At 36.5% G+C, this 12465-nt stretch overlaps 1 long non-coding RNA gene across 2 annotated transcripts in view; it reads right to left on the bottom strand.

Moving 5' to 3' along the window:
• Window positions 1-12465, bottom strand: part of LOC143240699 (uncharacterized) — a 29308-nt gene continuing 16843 nt past the window's right edge. The window contains exon 3 of one of the 2 annotated variants that reach the window (XR_013021885.1): window positions 1-1495. This is a non-coding gene — a long non-coding RNA (uncharacterized LOC143240699). The remainder of the gene's footprint in view (window positions 1496-12465) is intronic. The other variant, XR_013021882.1, reaches the window with a different exon arrangement.

The following is a 12465-nucleotide window of genomic DNA, read 5'->3' as shown; positions in this document are numbered from 1 at the left end:
AAAGGAAAAAAAAGAACTGTCTCTAAGTCTTGACCATTGATGGACACAGTGTATCTTAGAAGAATTTACTGACCACCAGCTATTTTATAACAGTTCCATTTAAAACAGGTAGCGTAACAATGCTGTCGTTACCCGGCTGTGTTGGGTGTGTATAGAAATTAAATGATTGAACGCTGTTCGCGAACCATCCGAGAAAAGCGCCATCTAGCCAACAAAACACAAATTATAACGATGGCGGATTTAACGAACATCTCGACATTTGTACGAATTATTTACGATGTCTACGCTCCAAAGTGTAGCCCCGGATTGCAACGGCAAACGTAAATGCCACACAGACACTGATTCGTGTATCAAAAGCTTACAAAGCAAGAACTGTCTCGTAGAAAATCTTATTACGATATATTTAATTGCAGAATAAAAGAATAAGTATTATTACTAGTTTTGGCAAACAGTACAAACTATTCTTAGTTGCTAGGTGGTTTCTCCATTAATATACCTTTCTCCATCCTGATGCAAAAGTGCAGCAAATATTTAATAAATTTTCCTTTTGACATACAAACATACATGCATATCATAACCACAAAATGTTCAAGCCATAAACCAAAAAAAGTTTACATAAAATTAAAAAATAAAACACTGCACATGAAAAAATCATTTTATAATTCCACGTTGTAACCTGTACCCCATTTTTTTTAATGTTCAACTTTTTTTTTTCTAATTTCATGTTAATGTGTTTTGGTTTATGGCTTGATTATGTTATAGTTATGATCAATCAGAGGTTGGGATTTGCTGTTTTAAACGCATTCCTTCCTCATGATTTACGGCCCGGCATGGCTAAGCGTGTCAAGGCGTGCGACTCGTAATCTGAGGGTCGCAAGTTCGCATCCCCGTCGCGCCAAACATGCTCACCCTTTCAGCCGTGAGGGCGTTATAAAGTGACGGTCAATCCCACTATTCGTTGGTAAAAGAGTAGCCCAAGAGTTGGCGGTGGGTGGTGATGACTAGTTGCCTTCCCTCTAGTCTTACACTGCTAAATTAGGGACGGCTAGCACAGATAGTCCTCGAGTAGCTTTGTGCGAAATTCAAAAACAAACAAACAATCCTCACGATTTTGTTTATTTATTTAACTTCATTTAGATATAAGTTATTTAATTTCACTAAAAAAATGTGTATATGTGTGTGTTTTGAAACACATAAAGAACTCCAGATAAACTTTAACTTCTTCCCCAGATATTTTGTAGTATATTTGAGAAATGCAGATAGTTATATTTTAGTCACATTTCTCTATGGGTTAACAGACAGTTGAATAATACTAAAATCAGGGATTTTGTTTCCCGCGATAAAGAGAGTGAAGACAGCCCATTGTGTAGTTTTGCACTAACAACAACAACAACTTGAATTACGTTTGCAGATCCAAGAAGTGCTCGTGGAAGATCCCTATCAGTTTCATTCGGTTAAATTCGTGCAGATGGTTCGCCAGCACCAGGAAAGAAAGCTTTGTGAGAAAAAAAATATATAAAAATAAAAACTGATACACCCAGACACACAAAAACAACAACAACAAAAAACAGAACACATAAGTTGATATCTTAAGAGCCATAAGATAGTCGGTTTTTCGTTTTGAATATCCCGCATTGAACAATGATCATTTAAAGAAGTTTATTTCGGCGCTGTTTGTTTTTTTTTTAATTTTCGCATCCCTAAGGCACGTCGGGTAATAATAATATTTTCGAAAACTGGTTAGTTACGTATATTTTTTTATTCTTTTTAACTTAAACATTCAGTAATCCAATTGCGTAGCATTTAAGTGGTGTTTGTTCTCTTACAAGATAATGATATCAACAACTGAACATGCTGAATTACAGTCGTAATTGTTCTAATTGTGAAGAACAGCTTAACATTCGTATTTGTTCCTCTCAGACGTTTCGCGCAAAGCTACACAAAGCTATTCGTGCTAGCCGTCCCTAATTTTAAACCGACAGACTATGAAAAAGGCAACTGGTCAACAGGACCCACCGCCAATTCTCTGGCTACTCTTCTTTGACAAAATAGGGGGATTTTGTTGTAACTCTTATAACACGCCAATAGTTCCAAAATGTGGTTTCGAGATTTTGCGGCAAAGGATACAAAGCTGGAATCTTCGGATTCATGGTCCAGCATGCTGATCACTAAGCAACGCCCGACCCCAACATCCTCGATGTCTAAATTACGTATTAGTATTGCCTAACCTATTAAAATTTAGGACACTTATAATCAGATAACATAGACACAGAGCCAAAAATTATTTTTAAACAGTTATTAAACAGACATATTTCAAGTTTAAATCACAAGACAGTGCACTGTTCTTGTTTTTTAATTGAATAAATAACCAAATTATTATTTCTTTAAACTTCTCTAATCCAGGGGCCCGTCATGGCCAGGTGGGTTAAGGCGTTCGACCCTCGTAATCTGAGGGTCGCAGGTTCGAATCCCCATCGCACCAAATATGCTCACCCTTTCAGCCGTGGGGGGGTTAGAATGTACGATCAATCCCACTATTCGTTGGTAAAAGAGTAGCCCAAGAGTTGGCAGTGGATGGTGATGACTAGCTAGCTGCCTTCCCTCTAGTCTTACACTGCTAAATTAGGGACGGCTAACGCATATGGCTCTCGTGTAGCTTTGCGCGAAATTCAAAACAATCCCCATGTTGGTGTCCCATTGAATGAGATCGTTTCTTAACCCTTAACCGCTCAAAATCAAATACTGAAACTTTTTACTGGCGATTATCCGTCGATTTTCCTGGCACAAAAATATGGACTCTGAGATTGAAGTTATTGAAAGCATAAAAATATATACATATATTTTTTTTTTTACTTTTCCGAACATTTCAATGATAACCAGAAAAAGAGTCGCTTTAGACTTTATACTAAAGATGTGAGTTTGAGGATTTGATAATTTAAATTTGTTATTTACTGAGCTTATAATTTAATCCAATTTTACTGAGAAACTTCTTTCAGTAAATCCACAAGAAAATTCACTACAAACAGCTAAAATTAATTTGTGTTAACTTTTACTTTTCAAAAAAGAAGAAATTGGACTCTAGCAGTGTGGTCATTTCCTAACACAATTAATTAAATTCCATATATTTTTGCAACAGTCTTTAAATGTTATTGATGACATGAGTATGGACGGCTCGCGCAGATAACCCCCGTGTAGCCTTGCGCAAAATTAAAACAAAACAAAACATGTCGGTTATTTTGTTAATTTATAAAATTTACTTCTCTGATATGTTGGCGATTCTGTAAAAAAACATGTCGGTTATTTTGTTAATTTATAAATTTACTTCTCTGACATGTTGGCTATTCTGTATAAAACAAACATGTCGGATATTTTGTTAATTTATAAATTTAATTCTCTGACATGTTGGCTATTCTGTATAAAACAAACATGTCGGTTATTTTGTTAACTTATAAATTTACTTCTCTGACATGTTGGCTATTCTGTATAAAACAAACATGTCGGATATTTTGTTAATTTATAAATTTAATTCTCTGACATGTTAGCTATTCTGTATAAAACAAACATGTCGGTTATTTTGTTAATTTATAAATTTACTTCTCTGAAATGTTGGCTATTCTGTAAAAAAAAACATGTCGGTTATTTTGTGAATTTATAAATTTACTTCTCTGAAATGTTGGCTATTCTGTAAAAAAAAAAACATGTCGGTTATTTTGTTAATTTATAAATTTACTTCTCTGGCATGTTGGCTATTCTGTAGATATCTTTCGAGTAGTAGCTTAATGTCACACAAACAAATCACAAGTTATGCAACATGAGCAGCCATCGTATGCTAATTATTGTTGTGTGTTCGTGAATTTGTTTGAACGTGAAATCATCCCACAGTTTTGGAGCTGGCAGAACCACACTTGGTGAGTTAAGTCGTGGTGGCTCGTAAAGTGGAGGAAGGAAGGGTCCTTTTATATATACGACTTAACCTCCTTACCAAGAGGGGGGTTTTCGTCTATAGAGTTTTCTGGATTGCTAAACTTGGATCTCTGATCTGATTTTGTGTTTCTGACCCACGTTTGGGTTTTGTGAGCGACATGTTTAAAATTATGCTCATTACACCAAAGTAGAAAAAACAAACTGGATACACGTGTCAGGTACCACAAGCGCGTGACCCACGTTGTTTACTGGTACCACACCGTCTCTTGGGGATAGCTAAGGATAACAGAGGAGTTTGGTCGATACACTGGGGACTTCGTGAATGGTGAGGTAACGTTTTTAGCATCACGATAGAATGTAGGTATTTTATGCTAGTAGAAGATATACAAAAAAAATGTTTATTTTGTTCGCATCCAAAATTCGTATAAAACTACACCATTTATCTGCTCTAGTCTATCTTAATTTTAAACTGGCAGACTAGAGGAAAAGCAACTATTAAACAACATCCATCGCCAATATTTGGGCTATACTAAAATAATGTAAAAATTTGACCGTAATTACTATAACGTATCTAAGTCTCCAATGTAAGGAACGTGATTCTGCGACTATAACGTATCTAAGTCTCCAATGTAAGGAACGTGATTCTGCGACTATAACGTATCTAAGTCTCCAATGTAAGGAACGTGATTCTGCGATAAAATAACGTGAGCCATGAGCAGTGGGTTTCACGTTCCGGCATGATAACCTACTGGCTACACCAAGCCCAAAAACATATGTACGCACACAATTTTTTGAATTATCGTTAATGTAATATGTAGTAAAACTGACCTAATTTTATCAGAGATAACTATGATATAATATAATTCAAAATGAAACGACGCAACTTCATCAGGGTTTGTTTTTTTGGGGGGAGGGTGTTATACATTTAATTAATTATTGAACGCAAACTACGTTCCACTTAAAAACGTCACAGGTTTACTGACGCAACTGGAGACATGTGGTTGGTACTCTTAAATTTTTAATTAATGAAGAAACTACGAGAGAAGTTGTTAAAAGTTTTTGTTTTGTTTGTTTGTTTGTTTTTAATTTCGCCCAAAGCTACTGGAGAGCTATCTGTGCTAGCCGTCCCTAATTTCGCAGTGTAAGACTAGAGGGAAGGCAGCTAGTCATCACCACCCACCGCCAACTGTTGGGCTATTCTTTTACCAACGAATAGTGGGATTGACCGTCACATTATAACGTCCCCACGGCTGAAAGGGCGAGCATGTTTTGCACGACGGAGATGCGAACCCGCGACACTCAGATTACGAGTCGCACGCCTGAACACGCTTGGCCATGCCGGGCCTTCTAAAAGTTAGGTGACATCTAAGATTTTAATGGTTTGAAAATACTGCCACATTCTCCCCTACTCTCAAAGAAAATACAAGTCTTTTCCACGTGGAAATGTAATGTTTGTCTTAAAGCAAAGCCACACTGGGATACCTGACGTCTCCTTTATCTCACACTCGCTTTGTTGCACAATAATTGCAAGTAATGATTAATTCTACCCTTCATTCAAATGAAGTTATTAAAATAAGTTTGATCAGGTGGTGAGGGCGCTCGATTCGCAAACTGAAGATCGCGGATCCGAAAACCCTGTCTCACCCAACATGTTCGTCCTTTCAGCCGGGGAAGGGGGGCGTTATAATGGGTACGGTCAATCTCACTATTAGTTTGTAAAAGAATAGTCCAAGATTTGGCAATGGGCGTTGATGACTAGCCACGCCCACTTCTCCCCATTGTTCATTCAATAGCAAAGTAAATTTGAAATAATTGAGGTATCCTCCGCGGGAAATCGAGCCCCGAATTTTAGCGTTGTCAGTCCGTAAACCCACAACTATTATATTACGAAATGCAATGTTAAACATAAAACACAATGAACATTCTGCTGCCACGTTTATAATTTCAGATACTGACTGATGCTCTGTGCGTCTTTCCCAGAGTTTCTTTAGTTTCGAATATCAGTTTGTAAAGAATTTGGTTTCTTTCTGAAATTAGATATGAAAAACCGACACACAAGTCACAGGATAAAATGTACGCAATGTGTTGAAATAGGTAAAATAACTATCTAGCTAGTAGTCAGCAATAACTCTATAAAAATATTCGTGATTAAAACAGACAAATGGAGTTAAACCAAAGTAATAAATAATGTCCAAAGCTGTTTAAAAATTAGTTCAATTTAAGACGAAGCTAGTTATTTTGTGTAATTATTTTATTATGATAACGCATTCAAAATTATTTTAAAGATTAATTAGAGTGTTTAAAAAGACAAAATATGTTGTTATGGTCAGTTTATCGTGACAGCGTACACTAAGACGATCGGATAAACCATTTTCAGAATTACAAAGAATTTAAATAGTTTTACATTTGTTTCAAAAATTCTCCAAACTTGAAAATATTTTTTTTAAGTTCTATAAGATCCTACAACTTCAAGTTATCCAAATCTGAACGCTCGAGGTCAGCTTTATCTTATTTAACCATAATTCAGGTTAAATTTCAGAAATGTTTTTAAATGCATTTATAATTATGACGTTTGGCAAGTGTAGGTGGTACAAAACTTCAGGTAAACTAATGTTTGCAATTGCGGCTAAGACTATAAACAAATTACAAAAGTGGCTAAACGACAGTGATTTCGCTAAATAAAAGATAACAGACGCTTGAAAGCCTTATTCGTATAGCATCTTTCACAATGTTTCCTTCTTAGCTTCCTATCATCGATTTCTTTACTCCCAAGTAAGCGCAACAGTCGAAATGACCTAATTAATGTTATCCTAAGAAACCTTATTTGTTATAATCACATTTCGCAGGGAAGCCTTAGTTTAATGAGAAAAGAAACTTGAACATCCCTGATCAAGAACAGATCTACATCCCTGTCTTACTGCAAGCACCATTTGCTCTTATTGGTTTTAACGATGGAGAAATAACAGTAAGAGATTCCATCACGCTCTAATACTGTGCACGAGGGGAGAGATTCTCGTGATAAAAGAAGTTGCTGTATAAAGAGAACAGCTTCAGTTCAGGGCATCCAAACGTTTTCAACGCTGATGTCAGGATTTTAAAGTCATACTCTGTAGTTACTTAACGTATAATAGTCTAAGTGACCACACACGAAAGTATTTCAAGCTCAGTTACAAATTCCGGATGTGAGAAACAAATTTCGAGTTCAGAAAAAAAGATTTTGATCTTGTAACTGTTAAAATTACTAAATTAAAAAAAAACAAACAAACTCGAATGTTGCCATTGTATTATATCAAATTAAGCTGTCATGCGACCTGACCTTGATCGCTCGTGCCTTCACAAAAACAAAGCATAAATAATCCTGAAGGTGTCGCTTCTTTAGTACACCCTAATACAAAATATTCCGATGGTTTCAATGTATAGATTAAATTCCTCCATTATTCCCAATTACATCTATAGTTACCTCAAAGATGTATGCACAATAAAAGACCCCCCCCCCCCTCATTAGGATACCTGCCTGTGGTACTTGAGCACATGCGTCACGTTTTGTCTCGCTTGCTCATGAATGGCGGTTTGAGTATAGTTTGAATAATGACGTCACTTAAATCCCATGCTGGGCCATGAACATAGAATCCGATATGACGTCACTTACATCCCATGCTGGGTCATGAACATAGAATCCGATGTCAGGTTAACAGTTCAGTGACCCATGCCTGGGTAACCTGCCAAATGAGTTTTATTCACCTTTGGCAGTGGTCAACACCATATAAACAAGGGCATCTTCTGTACTGCCCTGCCTCCACTTGCCAGGTTTGGTGATGCTTCAAAGTAGCAGGAAGAGTTCGCCAATAAAAACAAATCAACTTAGAAACACACAATTTGAATTAATACAGAATACTAGCTAATTAATACAGAATACTAAATATTTAATACAGGATACTAGATAATTAATACAGAATACTAGATAATTAATACAGGATACAAGATAATTAATACAGGATACTAGATAATTAATACAGGATACAAGATAATTAATACAGAATACAAGATAATTCGAGTCTGATTTAAACTTAAAACTACAAGGGAAAAGTCAACTTGTGAATAAGTTGTTTGAGCATATTTGTGCTTTTGAGAAGAAATTGGAACTTTTCCAGGTTCAGTTGAGAAGAGCCATATTGACCCATTTTACATGTCTTCCAACCAGGAAACTGGAATTTCCTAATCTGGATTGCACCAAATATGGAACCAGTGTACAAAAGCTGCGTGATGAGTTTGCAAACAGATTTCCAGATTTCAGACAAACTGAAATTAGATTGAAATTGTTCGCTCAACCTTTTGATTTGGCAGTGGAAGACAGTCCTGATGATTGCCAAATGGAACTCATTGAACTGCAGGCTGACATGGACACTAAAAGGAAATTCTCTGAAAACAGTTTGCTAGACTTTTACAAACTCTGTGTACGTGAAAAGTTTCCCAATTTGTCCCGTCATGCACAAAGAATTGCCTCCCTTTTTGGTAGCACCTACTGCTGTGAGCAATTTTTCTCCAAAATGAAGCTCATCAAAACCAAATGTAGAAGTCAGCTGACTGATGAACATTTGACCAGTCAGTTAAGAGTGGCAACCACTTCTGTCAAAGCTGATATTGACAAGCTCTGCAAGGACTCTAAATTTCAAGTGTCGCACTAAAATGATCACTCATGCAAAAATATAAAATATTATTGCTTGCATTTTGAGAATTTTTTTAAATTTATTGTGCATGTACACGAATAAGCTTGTTTTTTAAGTGGCCCCGCTTGATTGATGAAGTTGGTTATATGGCCCACCGACGAAAAATGTTGCACACCCCTGGGCTACACCAAGCCCAAAAACATATGTACGCACACAATTTTTTGAATTATCGTTAATGCAATATGTAGTAAAACTGACCTAATTTTATCAGAGATAACATCGCAAACTATGATATAATATAATTCAAAATGAAACGACGCAACTTCATCAGGGTTTGTTTTTTTGTGGGGAGGGTGTTATACATTTAATTAATTATTGAACGCAAACTACGTTCCACTTAAAAACGTCACAGGTTTACTGACGCAACTGGAGACATGTGGTTGGTAATCTTAAATTTTTAATTAATGAAGAAACTACGAGAGAAGTTGTTAAAAGTTTTTGTTTTGTTTGTTTGTTTGTTTTTAATTTCGCCCAAAGCTACTGGAGGGCTATCTGCGCTAGCCGTCCCTAATTTAGTAGTGTAAGACTAGAGGGAAGGCAGCTAGTCATCACCACCCACCGCCAACTGTTGGGCTATTCTTTTACCAACGAATAGTGGGATTGACCGTCACATTATAACGTCCCCACGGCTGAAAAGGCGAGCATGTTTTGCGCGACGGAGATGCGAACCCGCGACCCTCAGATTACGAGTCGCACGCCTGAACACGCTTGGCCATGCCGGGCCTGCTAAAAGTTAGGTGACATCTAAGATTTTAATGGTTCGAAAATACTGCCACATTCTCCCCTACTCTCAAAGAAAATACAAGTCTTTTCCACGTGGAAATGTAATGTTTGTCTTAAAGCAAAGCCACACTGGAATACCTGACGTCTCCTTTATCTCACACTCGCTTTGTTGTACAATAATTGCAAGTAATGATTAATTCTACCCTTCATTCAAATGAAGTTATTAAAATAAATTTGTTCAGGTGGTGAGGGCGCTCGATTCGCAAACTGAAGATTGCGGATCCGAAAACCCCGTCTCACCCAACATATTCGTCCTTTCAGCCGGGGGGCGTTATAATGGGTACGGTCAATCTCACTATTAGTTTGTAAAAGAATAGTCCAAGATTTGGCAATGGGCGTTGATGACTAGCCACGCCCACTTCTCCTCTCCCCCCCCAAAACAATACAAGTGTTTTTCCATGCAGAAATGTAATGTCTGTTTGTTCATTCAATAGCAAAGTAAATTTGAAATAATTGAGGTATCCTCCGCGGGAAATCGAGCCCCGAATTTTAGCGTTGTCAGTCCGTAAACCCACAACTATTATATTACGAAATGCAATGTTAAACATAAAACACAATGAACATTCTGCTGCCACGTTTATAATTTCAGATACTGACTGATGCTCTGTGCGTCTTTCCCAGAGTTTCTTTAGTTTCGAATATCAGTTTGTAAAGAATTTGGTTTCTTTCTGAAATTAGATATGAAAAACCGACACACAAGTCACAGGATAAAATGTACGCAATGTGTTGAAATAGGTAAAATAACTATCTAGCTAGTAGTCAGCAAAAACTCTATAAAAATATTCGTGATTAAAACAGACAAATGGACTTAAACCAAAGTAATAAATAATGTCCAAAGCTGTTTAAAAATTAGTTCAATTTAAGACGAAGCCAGTTATTTTGTGTAATTATTTTATTATGATAACGCATTCAAAATTATTTTAAAGATTAATTAGAGTGTTTAAAAAGTCAAAATATGTTGTTATGGTCAGTTTATCGTGACAGCGTACACTAAGACGATCGGATAAACCATTTTCAGAATTACAAAGAATTTAAATAGTTTTACATTTGTTTCCAAAATTCTCCAAACTTGAAAATATTTTTTTTAAGTTCTATAAGATCCTACAGCTTCAAGTTATCCAAATCTGAACGCTCGAGGTCAGCTTTATCTTATTTAACCATAATTCAGGTTAAATTTCGGAAATGTTTTTAAATGCATTTATAATTATGACGTTTGGCAAGTGTAGGTGGTACAAAACTTCAGGTAAACTAATGTTTGCAATTGCGGCTAAGCCTATAAACAAATTACAAAAGTGGCTAAACGACAGTGATTTCGCTAAATAAAAGATAACAACAGACGCTTGAAAGCCTTATTCGTATAGCATCTTTCACAATGTTTCCTGCTTAGCTTCCTATCATTGATTTCTTTACTCCCAAGTAAGCGCAACAGTCGAAACGTCAATGACCTAATTAATGTTATCCTAAGAAACCTTATTTGTTATAATCACATTTCGCAGGGAAGCCTTAGTTTAATGAGAAAAGAAACTTGAACATCCCTGATCAAGAACAGATCTACATCCCTGTCTTACTGCAAGCACCATTTGCTCTTATTGGTTTTAACGATGGAGAAATAACAGTAAGAGATTCCATCACGCTCTAATACTGTGCACGAGGGGAGAGATTCTCGTGATAAAAGAAGTTGCTGTGTAAAGAGAACAGCTTCGATTCAGTTCAGGGCATCCAAACGTTTTCAACGCTGATGTCAGGATTTTGGAGTCATACTCTGTAGTTACTTAACGTATAATAGTCTAAGTGACCAAACACGAAAGTATTTCGAGCTCAGTTACAAATTCCGGATTTGAGAAACAAATTTCGAGTTCAGCAAAAAAGATTTTGATCTTGTAACTGTTAAAATTACTAAATTAAAAAGAAACAAACAAACTCGAATGTTGCCATTGTATTATATCAAATTAAGCTGTCATGCGACCTGACCTTGATCGCTCGAGCCTTCACAAAAACAAAGCATAAATAATCCTGAAGGTGTCGCTTCTTTAGTACACCCTAATACAAAATATTCCGATGGTTTCAATGTATAGATTAAATTCCTCCATTATTCCCAATTACATCTATAGTTACCTCAAAGATGTATGCACAATAAAAGACCCCCCCCTCATTAGGATACCTGCCTGTGGTACTTGAGCACATGCGTCACGTTTTGTCTCGCTTGCTCATGAATGGCGGTTTGAGTATAGTTTGAATAATGACGTCACTTAAATCCCATGCTGGGCCATGAACATAGAATCCGATATGACGTCACTTACATCCCATGCTGGGTCATGAACATAGAATCCGATGTCAGGTTAACAGTTCAGTGACCCATGCCTGGGTAACCTGCCAAATGAGTTTTATTCACCTTTGGCAGTGGTCAACACCATATAAACAAGGGCATCTTCTGTACTGCCCTGCCTCCACTTGCCAGGTTTGGTGATGCTTCAAAGTAGCAGGAAGAGTTCGCCAATAAAAACAAAATCAACTTAGAAACACACAATTTGAATTAATACAGAATACTAGATAATTAATACAGAATGCTAGCTAATTAATACAGAATACTAGATAATTAATACAGGATACTAGATAATTAATACAGAATACTAGATAATTAATACAGGATACAAGATAATTAATACAGGATACTAGATAATTAATACAGGATACAAGATAATTAATACAGAATACAAGATAATTCGAGTTCATTAATTTATTATTAGGTTTTTCCCGCTCCTTCTGAATACCCTGTACATGTCTGTACTCAGAGACCAATTTCTTGCACTTCACACACACCTTGTACTCTCTGTAGATATTGACACTTCACACACCTTGTACTCTCTGTAGATACTGACACTTCACACACACACCTTGTACTCTCTGTAGACATTGACTCTTCACACACCTTGTATTCTCTGTAGATATTGACACTTCACACACCTTGTACTCTCTGTAGATACTGACACTTCACACACACACCTTGTACTCTCTGTAGATATTGACTCTT

The sequence above is a fragment of the Tachypleus tridentatus genome, chromosome 13 (assembly GCF_004210375.1).
Source record: "Tachypleus tridentatus isolate NWPU-2018 chromosome 13, ASM421037v1, whole genome shotgun sequence".
Lineage (NCBI taxonomy): Eukaryota > Metazoa > Arthropoda > Merostomata > Xiphosura > Limulidae > Tachypleus > Tachypleus tridentatus.
Note: the sequence above shows the minus strand (reverse complement) of the source record. Positions and strands in the feature narration are given on the sequence as shown.